Source organism: Nycticebus coucang, chromosome 7, assembly GCF_027406575.1.
Source record: "Nycticebus coucang isolate mNycCou1 chromosome 7, mNycCou1.pri, whole genome shotgun sequence".
Taxonomy (NCBI): domain Eukaryota; kingdom Metazoa; phylum Chordata; class Mammalia; order Primates; family Lorisidae; genus Nycticebus; species Nycticebus coucang.
The window spans coordinates 135,569,910-135,579,708 of record NC_069786.1 but is presented as its reverse complement, the minus strand read 5'-3'; the positions used below and the strand labels follow the sequence as shown (position 1 = coordinate 135,579,708).

General features: G+C 51.7%; 1 protein-coding gene across 3 annotated transcripts in view; it reads left to right on the top strand.

Moving 5' to 3' along the window:
- The first annotated feature begins 351 nt into the window (after positions 1-351).
- HDAC4 (histone deacetylase 4) overlaps positions 352-9,799 on the top strand; it is a 319,199-nt gene continuing 309,751 nt past the window's right edge. For all 3 annotated transcript variants that reach the window (XM_053597110.1, XM_053597111.1, XM_053597109.1), the window contains exon 1: positions 352-647. The gene's annotated coding sequence lies outside the window, so the exon portion shown is untranslated. The remainder of the gene's footprint in view (positions 648-9,799) is intronic.

The window sequence follows — 9,799 nt, the reverse complement described above, 5'->3', positions numbered from 1 at the left end:
GGATGTGGAGCGTCTCTGCCTCTCACAGGGCATCTGGCCCGGCGGTAGGCCGCCGCTGGGCTAAGGGTGGGCACAGACAGGACAGTACGCAGGCTCCAGCGGACCAATGGAAAGACGTCTGGGCGCCAAGGGAGGGCGGGCGGGAGGCGGGGCTGAACCGTAATTGACGAGCTCTTCGCTAGAAACCGGGCGGGAGGGCGGGGCTCGTGAGGGGTGGTGACGCAAGGTTGTCGAGGCCAATGGTTGGCAGGCTGCGGAAAGGAGGGCGGAGCCCGATCGGCTGACGAGCGTCGGGAGCGGCCTATCGCCGCCCGGCTCGGCGCTGGGGGTGGGGGGGAGAAGCATCATGGTTCAACGTGGGTCAATTTTTTGTGAATGAGGAGGGGAGGTTGTGGGGCCGCCGCCGCGGAGCACCGTCCCCGCCGCCGCCCGAGCCCGAGCCCGAGCCCGAGCCCGCGCACTCGCCTGCGCCGCCGCCGCGCAGCCTGCCGGCCTGGGCCCCGGGCCGCGGCCGCGTCCCGCCGTCGCCGCCCGAGCCTGAGCCGAGTCCAAGCGCGAGCGCCGGCGGGTGGCGGCGCAGGCTGAAGAGATGCGGCGCGGAGCGCCGGAGCAGGGCTAGAGCGCGGCCGACGCCGCCGCCCGCCGCGGTAAGCGCAGCACCGGCCCGGCCCGGCCCGCGGGCTATTGTCCGCAGCCGCCCGGCCGGCCTCACGCCTCGCGTCTCCCGCAGGCCCCGGGCCCAGCAGGTGGACGCCGCGCGGCCGCGGGAGGCGGGGGCGGCGCGGGCCGCGCGCGGTGCGGACCGTTGGTCCCGGGGCCGGCCCCGCGCCTTCTGGACCTTTCCGCGCGCCGGGGCCGGCCTCGCCTGCGGGGCGGGGTGTGGGGTGGGCTGGGCGTACAGCCCGAGCAGGTGGGCTACTGCCACTGGGAGTGCGGGGCGGAGGCGGGGGGCGCGCAGAGCCCGGACGGAGCCGTTTATGTAACTTTGTCCAGGGGTGTGAGTTTGCAGAAAAACGTCCCTGCCGGCCCGCGGCGTCGGTGCGGGGTGAGTCCAGTCGGCCCGGAGGCCGGGGCCGCCCGCGGGGCGAGCGCTGCCGAGGTGGGCTGGCTCCTGCCCGCTGCTGAGGGCCGCGTTCCCCGGCGTGGCGAGAACGCGCCACGAAATTATAAGCAAATTATCTCGTATTTACATTGAGCCTTGAATTATTTGACACTGTTATAGCAGGAGACTGAGACCGTGCGTACCAGTTGGAAAGGCCGGGGGTGGAACCCCATGTACTCATTTAATGCACATCAAAAATTTGTAATAACTCGCGGCAGCTGATATGAGTGTTTTCTTTATTGCATGTTGTAAATTGACCTGCTGTGACACAATTTTCAAATAAAGCGTTGCAGAAATTAAACTTAAGTTATTTTAAAACTAATGACTTTCTTAAGTAAATCCTAATTGCATTACTGTAGAGACCTACCTAATTGCTTGCTGAGAGCAGCTCTGCCTGCTCTCCGTGAGGGAGGAAAGGGCCTGTGTAGTCACTTTGCCTCCGGCTTTTCTCCACTCAGGCTTTTCTGTTTATTCCCACAAACCACCTAAGCATTGAAGACCTGCTAGCAAACTGTAAACAGCGCTGGCCCACCGCCAGCCTGGTGAGCCGGGGGATGCTGGCGGCTTTGCACCTTGACCTGGTTTCACTTTTTCTTTTGTAATGTGATATGATCGTGGTTGCCTGTAGTTTTAATTGCTTCTGATGATTCCGTCCATTATTTTAGGGACTGTCCAGGGAAAGCTGGAGTGGTGGTTTCAGAATCCAGCTAGGAAAGGTGGTGGTGGTGGAGGAGAGGGAGGGAGATTGAATTAGGAAAACTCAGCTGCTTGTACACAAATATACACTACAGCAGTTACAAAGCAACAAAAGTTATTGCAGAATTTTGCAGTAACCATGGCAACACAATTACTCTATTATAATTGGAAATGCAAATGCCACCCAGTTAGAAGTTTCATCAGGATGGAGTTTGGGATATCGAAAATATGTGAGATTTAATTTTTTTTTCAGGTAGCTCCTGAGAATTCTAAAATCTGTGTTTAATTATCTATTTTAAAGACTGATGGAGCATTCCCAGATACTCTCCTGTCAGGGATCTGTGGCATCTTTCCCCAGAAGAACTCACATTTGTGTGGGAGGGAGGTATTTTCATGCCTTAAAAACACACACCCCCAACACATTGTAAGACTTCTATAGCTTTCTGTGTTCTGGGCTTTTATTTTAAAGATCAAATACCTTCCTAAAGAGAGCAGTAATCAATTAGAAAAGAAGCAGGCTTTCCTGGCAGGCAGATGTAACACTGCCCTCTTTAGGGTTAGTTCTTCTGCAAGGGGAGGTGGCGTCATGAATGCCCCTGGGGGGGCCCTGAGCTGGGGGTTGGGGCTACTGAAGATGACTGGACTGCACATAGGCCGGGGAGGCCTAGAGACCAAGGACAGATGTGGCCTAAGCAGCACTGTGTGGTGGTCAGCAGCTTCACAGCCATGCAAAATAAAATTCCCCGAATGCTGGGTTCTCAGAGGCCTTGGGGGCTGTTTCTGTAGCAAGATGGACAGAACAACCTGGCTTGCTGGCCATGTGCAGCTCCAGCAGCCAGTCTGGACTTTCCAGGCCAGAAACCTGTTTTAGATGGATGGCTGGTGATGTTTACCAGGAGGATTCTGGTGCTGGAAGTTTCCACACATTGTGGGGTTGCTGCAGTTTAATTTTGTTATAACTCTTTCCTTTTAACTACTGCATATTTATGCCCAGTAATCGACTTCCATTTTCCAGCTTCATTGTGAGGTTTCAATGCAGCATGAATGGCTTTGAATTCCGATCCTTTGATGTTGGGGGTGGCACCAAAGAAAAGGCGACTTTGTGCTGTCTTAATTGCCAGAGCAGAAGAAACATTTCATCACTCCAGTAGAATTCGTCCATGCTGCCTTCTATTGAAAACGGATGGGCTTTCACAGCTCCGAAGCTGCCATGAGTAATATATTAGTACCTGATGGTGGGGAGTAAGGGAGATGCAGAGAACGAGAAGAAACTGCTGCTGATGGTGGCTGCAGGGCACAGGCTGTGTCTGGGCTTTGGTCCGCTGATCAGAATTGATGATAGGGACTGGGAGACGCTAGAGGCACTTGTAGGCTTTGGGTTGTGAAGCAAGGACTGTGTCCCCTCCCCACTGGCTGCAGTCCCCGGTCTATACTGGGATGGGGGCTCAGAAAGGATGGATTTTGTACAGGTGTTTGTTTTGATCTTGGCTTGTCAGCAGACACTGTGATATGCAGCAGGCTCTGGGTTTTGGCCTTGACATTAGAAGAAGGTACAGCACTCTGGTTCAAGTCAGATGAGGGGCACTGTGTCAGAAGTGATGCTGCATTTGAGCAGACCCTTAGCTCATTTTGAGAACAAGTGTCAGTTGAATTCTCTTTGTAGGGTCAGTTTTCTTTTCCTGGGCTGTGAATGGGAAGGGTGGGTCCTGTTTGAGGGTGGAACGTGGGCAATGTCCTCCATAGCCACCCTTGGCCTTACTGCTGCTTCCCTGGCATACTTCTTGCTTACTTCCTGGAAGGATGGTCCAGGGTCCCACGCAGATCATGTCCACTGTGACCCTCCATATAACTGGGGAAATCAATGTCTTCCCTGGAACAAGGAGATTCTACCACCAGTAGTAGTGATATGAGCTAGTAGCTAAGGGTTGATGGGCACCTGCTCTGTCATGCGCCCACCATCTCTGTCTCCCCAGAGCCCTCTGAGGTAGGAGCTGCTTGGGGAGGAGGAAACTGAGACAAAAATGTGAATGGGGTGTCGGCTGCCCCTGTGTCAGTCCCAGCGCCGTCCCTCTGTCTCTGCCTGTGTCTCTGCATAAGGGATGATGTTGAAGTTAAAGGTCGTTATGTGGAAGTGCTTGGGAGAGCGCAGCCTCTTTGAAAAAATGGCGGGTGGGAATACATTCTGGACTCAGTGCTGTTAGACTTCCCAGTGCTGTGTTAACTATCGCTGCAGCTACTGTAGTCAACACTTTGTGGGGATCTGGGAAGTAATTTTGGGTGTCTTATGTTAAGTATGTGGCATTGTAGAACTAGAAGACATCTTAAAAGTCCTTTTGGCTGGCGGCTGCTACATCCCATCCTGTGCTTGGCTCTTGTGAGAAACCCAGGCTGCTAGGGGCAAGTGGAGGTGGTGCTGGTGCTCTAAGTCCATTTCACGAAGGGCAGCTTGGCCTTCCTTGTTTAGCCTGTGTATTACCTTAGAAGATTTTATTAGAGGAAAGCATTTGAGTACCAAAAATGTTGCAAAACTGCTGAGTTAATCTTTTCTTATTATAGCACCAAGTCAGAAACCTTAAGAGAAAATATTGACAGATTTAGCAGTATGAGAATTTAAAAAAAAAAAAAAAAAAACAACTCCTTGGCAAAAAAGACTCTATAAGCAAGGTTAAGAGACAATGAGAGAAAAATTAAACAACATATTGTGCATTTGTAAACTTAATAGTCAATATGTAAAGAGCTTTTACAAATCAATAAGAAAAGGATGAGCATCCTTTGATTGCAAGGTGAACAAAGCACATAAATATGCAAATGACCATAGCTAATAATGAAAGACTCAGCTTTACTAATAGATTCAGCTCAAGGAAGATGCCATTTGTGTCCACAATATTCAGTAAGTTTGATAACAACCATTGCTGCTGCTGCTAATTCTTGTAGAATTTTTGCAAAGTTTAAATATATGGAAATTGCTTAGAATAGGGCTTGGCACATAGCAAACACTATATGTAAGTGTTGGCTGTTATTTATTATTTGCTCTGTGAAGAAACCAACATATGGTATTATATAAACATGTAAGAATTTAAGCACTGAATTGATCTCTAGAAAAGTTTTATGTTAAAATCTTGTTTTGTGTCAAAATCTTAAATAGTTGTTCCCCTTGTATCAGCAACTCTACATTTTGAGATTTTTCTAAGGAAAGACTAAGGTAAATGCCTGGATATCCAGATATGTACAGGGCATTATGGCTACATTATTGGTACAAGCGATGCTTGCTAAATACTCACAGGTATTTCTGTACCATGGGATCACCTACGCATAGGCAGAAGGGTTCAGAATGAGAGAAAAAAGCAGGGCCAGGAGCAGCTCCATGTTCCTTCTGGTTTAAGTAGACAAGTCTCTAAAGTGATAATGGTGGTCCTCAGGGTTTTGGGGAAACAGAACAGAAGGGACTTTATTGTCTTTTTTTACATGTTGGTATTGTATTTTGCAATAAAGCATGTATTACCTTTTTTTTTTTGAGACAGAGTCTTAAGCTATCACCCAGGGTAGAGTACCAGGGAGTCACAGCTCACAGCAAGCTCAAACTCTTGGGCTTAAACCCTTGCCTCAGCCTCCCAAGAAGTAGCTGGGACTACAGGCACCTGCCACAATGCTGTTTTTTTTGTTGCAGTTGTCGTTGTGTTTTAGCTGGCCTGGTCCTGGTTCGAACCTGCCAGCCTCGGTGTATGTGGCCATTGCCCTACCCACTGAGCTACGGGCTCCACCAGCATGTATTACTTTCCAGTCTTTGGGAAGTGGATAAATACACTTAACAGAAGAATTTAGGGGTCTCTCTCTTTCTCTGACTTAGCTGTCCAGGGAACTGGGCCTCTGGGTCTGGATCTGCTCTGGTCCAGGTCACCTGCAAGCAGGGTCCTGAACTCCCTGGCCTTAACTAGAAGCACATTCGTACCTTCCGTTTGCTTGCTGGAGATCCTGTCATGACTTTTCCTTGTGTTTAAGACGCTAAGGCCTTAGGACCCTGAGGGCTTCCTGGTCCTGACCTCTGTGTTACCAGCCTCTCCTGATAGCACTTGCCCTGCTGGCTGGGGTTCAATTTCCACCTGTGTGTCCCAGCTCTCAGTCCCCCTTGGCCCCAGGGCCTTTGCACATACTGTTACCTTTTTTGGGAACTACTTCTCTTTACCTCCCTTCTCCCCAGCCCCTCAATTTGTACTCTTATTCTTTGGTCCCTGTTAAACTTAGCCTAACATTCTTTTTCGTGCCTTTCTAATGGGATCCAATTGTGCAATTTCATTGGCTTATTGTGACATTAGTTGTTCAGTGTCATCGCTTTCACTAGCTGGGGGCTTTGTGGCGTCAGGGAGCCCTGAGAACCTTGAGCCTGCTTTGTACCCAGAGCTTGGCAGTGTAGATGCTCCATGAAAGCATGAGTGAGTAGCTGAGCACACGGCATGGTGTAGACCCTGGGTGGTGTGACCCTGGGCGGGAGAGATCCCAAAGGACCCTCCTTGGCCTTGGGGCACCTCTGTGGGAAGTATCCAAGCACAGGGCATGGTGTAGACCCTGGGTGGCGTGACCCTGGGTGGGAGAGATCCCGAAGGACCCACCTTGGCCTCTGGCACCTCTGTGGGGTTTCTGCCTTTGCTGTCTCCTAACCGTACCCCATTCCCCGATCTGGGTACTTCCTGGTTCTGATTTGGAGATTACATGCTTTTAACTAGAGGCCATAAATGGGAGTAAAGTGGATTCTATGATGAAGCAAGGAGTGAGAAGGAGGCCTTACTTACACATGGCTCTTAAGAGGCAAATGAGGCCCTAGTGGTAGGGCTAGTGTGCAAGGCCGCTGGCCACTGCTTTTTGTATAAGGAATCCCTCCCCCCCCCCATTTGTTTTAAATTGGAGTTAATGACATTATTTGGTCATTTCTTATTTGATATCGTAATTTTAATATGATATCTTAGTATTGTTGTGTACATGAATGTTTTTGAGTCTGCCTGTGTAAGAGAGTGGCTGTCCGGCTTTGTTAGTTTGCTGCTGTTGATGAAGTGCCTGTTTGTGTGAGTCAAGTGCTTTTTGTTGGATTGATGTTTAAGCTTGAAACAATAATCAGTTCTTAATGACCCAAAAGCCTGAACCAGCATTCCAAGTGGGAGTGTTGTTCCAGCGGTGGTGGAATCACACTTTCCCCTGGGAACGGCTGTCAGATGGCTTTTGTGTTGCTATTTGCTGGAGTGGTTTTTTTTTTTTTAAACAACTGAGGAAGCGCGTTTTGTAGTTCCTCCCTCTGACTTCTCTTCGATGGTGAGGTAAGGATCCTTGAGAACTGTGTTCATTCTGCAAATACTAACTCTGCACCCAGGCCCCGACCTAAGCTTCCAAGAGGTGGAACTCAGTGGAACACCTTCTTTGTGCCAGACACAGTGACAGGCCCCCCAGCTCCAGGCCCACTCAGGAAGACCTGGCCTCCACCTGCAAGAGGCTTAGGTGTCCGTGGAGACAGAGGTTGAGGAGGGCACTGCACACACAGGGGCACACAGGCTGCCGTCCAGAGAGACAGGGCTGTGGGAGTCACGAGTGCTAGTGGGGCAGGTGCCAGGCCTACATGGGGGGGAGGGCTGTGGGGGCTGGGGAGGGGTGTGTTCTTTTTAGCCAGAGCTAGAGTTGTGGGGCATCAGGAGGGTAGAAAGGCCACTGTAGCTAGATGGTGGCTCAGCTCTGAGTGTGTGAGCAGGGTGGGCTGGACTGTGCAGTCTTCTTGGATTTAACGAGGCTTTGAATCTCTTCCTGTTCTTTGTGTTTGGCATGTTGGTGCCTTGCTCCTGCTGGGTGACACGGCTGATCTCTCTTGGTCTGCCTTGGTGGAGGTAGCCCATTCTGGCATGTCCCAGGGAGGTCCCGCTGGCCCCTGTGATGTGGCGTGGCGTGGCGTGGCGTGGTGTGGCAGGCCCTCCTCTGGTGTGTGTTTGGATTGAGGCACTGCTACAGAGGGCCCTGCATGCTCAGGAAACCAGAGCCACGAAGAGGCTCACTTCTCGAGAGGGTCTCAGCCCCCAGTGCATCCTGAGGGAGACGGCTGTTTCTTTTCTCCCTCCCTTCAGCCTTTGCTGGTGAGAGGGAGGGAGGAGCAGTTCAGAACTGTGGTTACTGGGAGCTTGCATAGAACACATCCCGGAAGGGACCTGAGCTGGCCCCTGCTTGGTGTCCGGCGCTGGGCTGAGCCTGGCATGCATCACAGGGCTTCCGCTGACTGCCATCATGTTGTCTGGGTAGTGCCGTAGAAAGATGGGCCTGCAGGTCACCAGAGCATGGCCAGGGGTGCCTGAGGCTTGGGAATCTTCACGTTGACTGTCGAAGGTGTGCCCACCCTGGGACTCAAGTTTGAGCCACTTAAGGGCTAAGGGGTTAAAACATTCAAGTAAGTCTGACCCCAACTCTAGCTCAGGCGGTGGAGTCATCCCTAGGGCCTGTGCACCCAAGTCAGCAAATGTTGCCAGTGTGTGTTGCTAGTGTAACCCTGCTCCCAGGCAGGGGTGGTTCTGCCTCTTTGGACCTTTAGACCTGTAAAAGAAACCATAAAGAAAACGGCTGGGAAGTGCATCCGTGGATTAAAACCCTTCTCTGCTATAAAATTTATATATGATTTGCACTGAAAAGATTGTAATAGGTGGTCACAGTCCCCATTCTTTGGAATCCACTTGTTTACCAGTACAAGGGTTCTGTGTCCTAATTCTGTCCATCCGCTCTCCAGGTTAGAGGGACATTTCAAAGGAAATGTCCCTGGGGCACTCAGGCCTTACTGTGTCTCCTTGCAAGTGTCTTTTCTAGCAGCACCTGGCATGGTACTGGGCGCACTGGCCACAGCCCTCTCCTGCAGGACCCCTCCCCACAGCACCTGTCCCCTGCAGGACCCCCCCCCCCCCACCTCCCACAGTACCTCTCCCCAGAAGGGCCCTCCGTTGCTCCTTGGTAGTGGCCTGGCTGGTTCCTCCTCTGCTCACCCAGAGTGGCCACAGTCCTGGCAGAAAGAGCCCTGGCAGAGGAGCATCAGCCCACCTCCTGAAGCTGATGAGAAAGTTGACCTTTAGGTATTTGAAGTTAACAAAGTGACACACGATATTTCCTGAGTCCTTCCCTGAAGAGTGTCTTCCTGACAAGATGGGGAGCAGCTTGCCGAAGTTTCAGAATCCTTCAGCTGAGTGGATGTGTGGAGGGAGCAGAGGCTGCGGCATGGCCCTTCTCATGTCTGGGGGCTTTTCCTCCTGCAGGCTCCTCCGTGGCCTTGTGGGTGTGGGGCGAAGGGTCTGATTTGTGGGTGTGCTGAGTTCTTCTGGTACTAGTTTGTAGTGTGTGGATGTGGCTCTGTTCTGTATTCTTTGACTCTGGGATTGGGGACGGATCATGGGTTTAGAGTAAGACCTGGGCCCAAACCCCAGCCTCAACATCAGAACCTCCTTGCCTCAGTGACTTGAGTGTCCTCTGCAGGAGGGGAGGAAGGAGGTGTGGGTGAACTGAGCATCTCTCTCAACTAAGGTTTGGCCTTATTCTCCCCCACCCCGTCCTGCTCACCCCTCTCTTTGCTAGTAGGAATGGGAAGAGTGTGTCCTCTGCAAGGGGATGCTGGTAACTGGGCCTTTGGCACAACAGCGGGACTTTGTGGCCCCTGTGCTGGCTCAGGACATCTTTGCACCTGCTGGAGTTGAGGGAGATATATGCCTCTTCGAGGACTAGTCCCGTTGGATAGCAAGTTCTTGGCTTTCTCCTTATAGAGGTTGGTTCTGGGAAGCTCAGAAGCACACTGTTAAGCTCCACACAGAGCTCCATCTGCTCCCAGGTGCTGCTGTCACGTCAGGCATCTGAAGGGCTAATGTCCCCACCCAGCACAGTGGCCCTGGCCAATGGTGCCTGTGCCACTCAAGTGTTTGGGTTGCACCTTGGCATTGACTGCAGTGTGATTTGTACCAAGGCCAGGATGACCCTGGAAGTAGACTCCTGGACATTTCA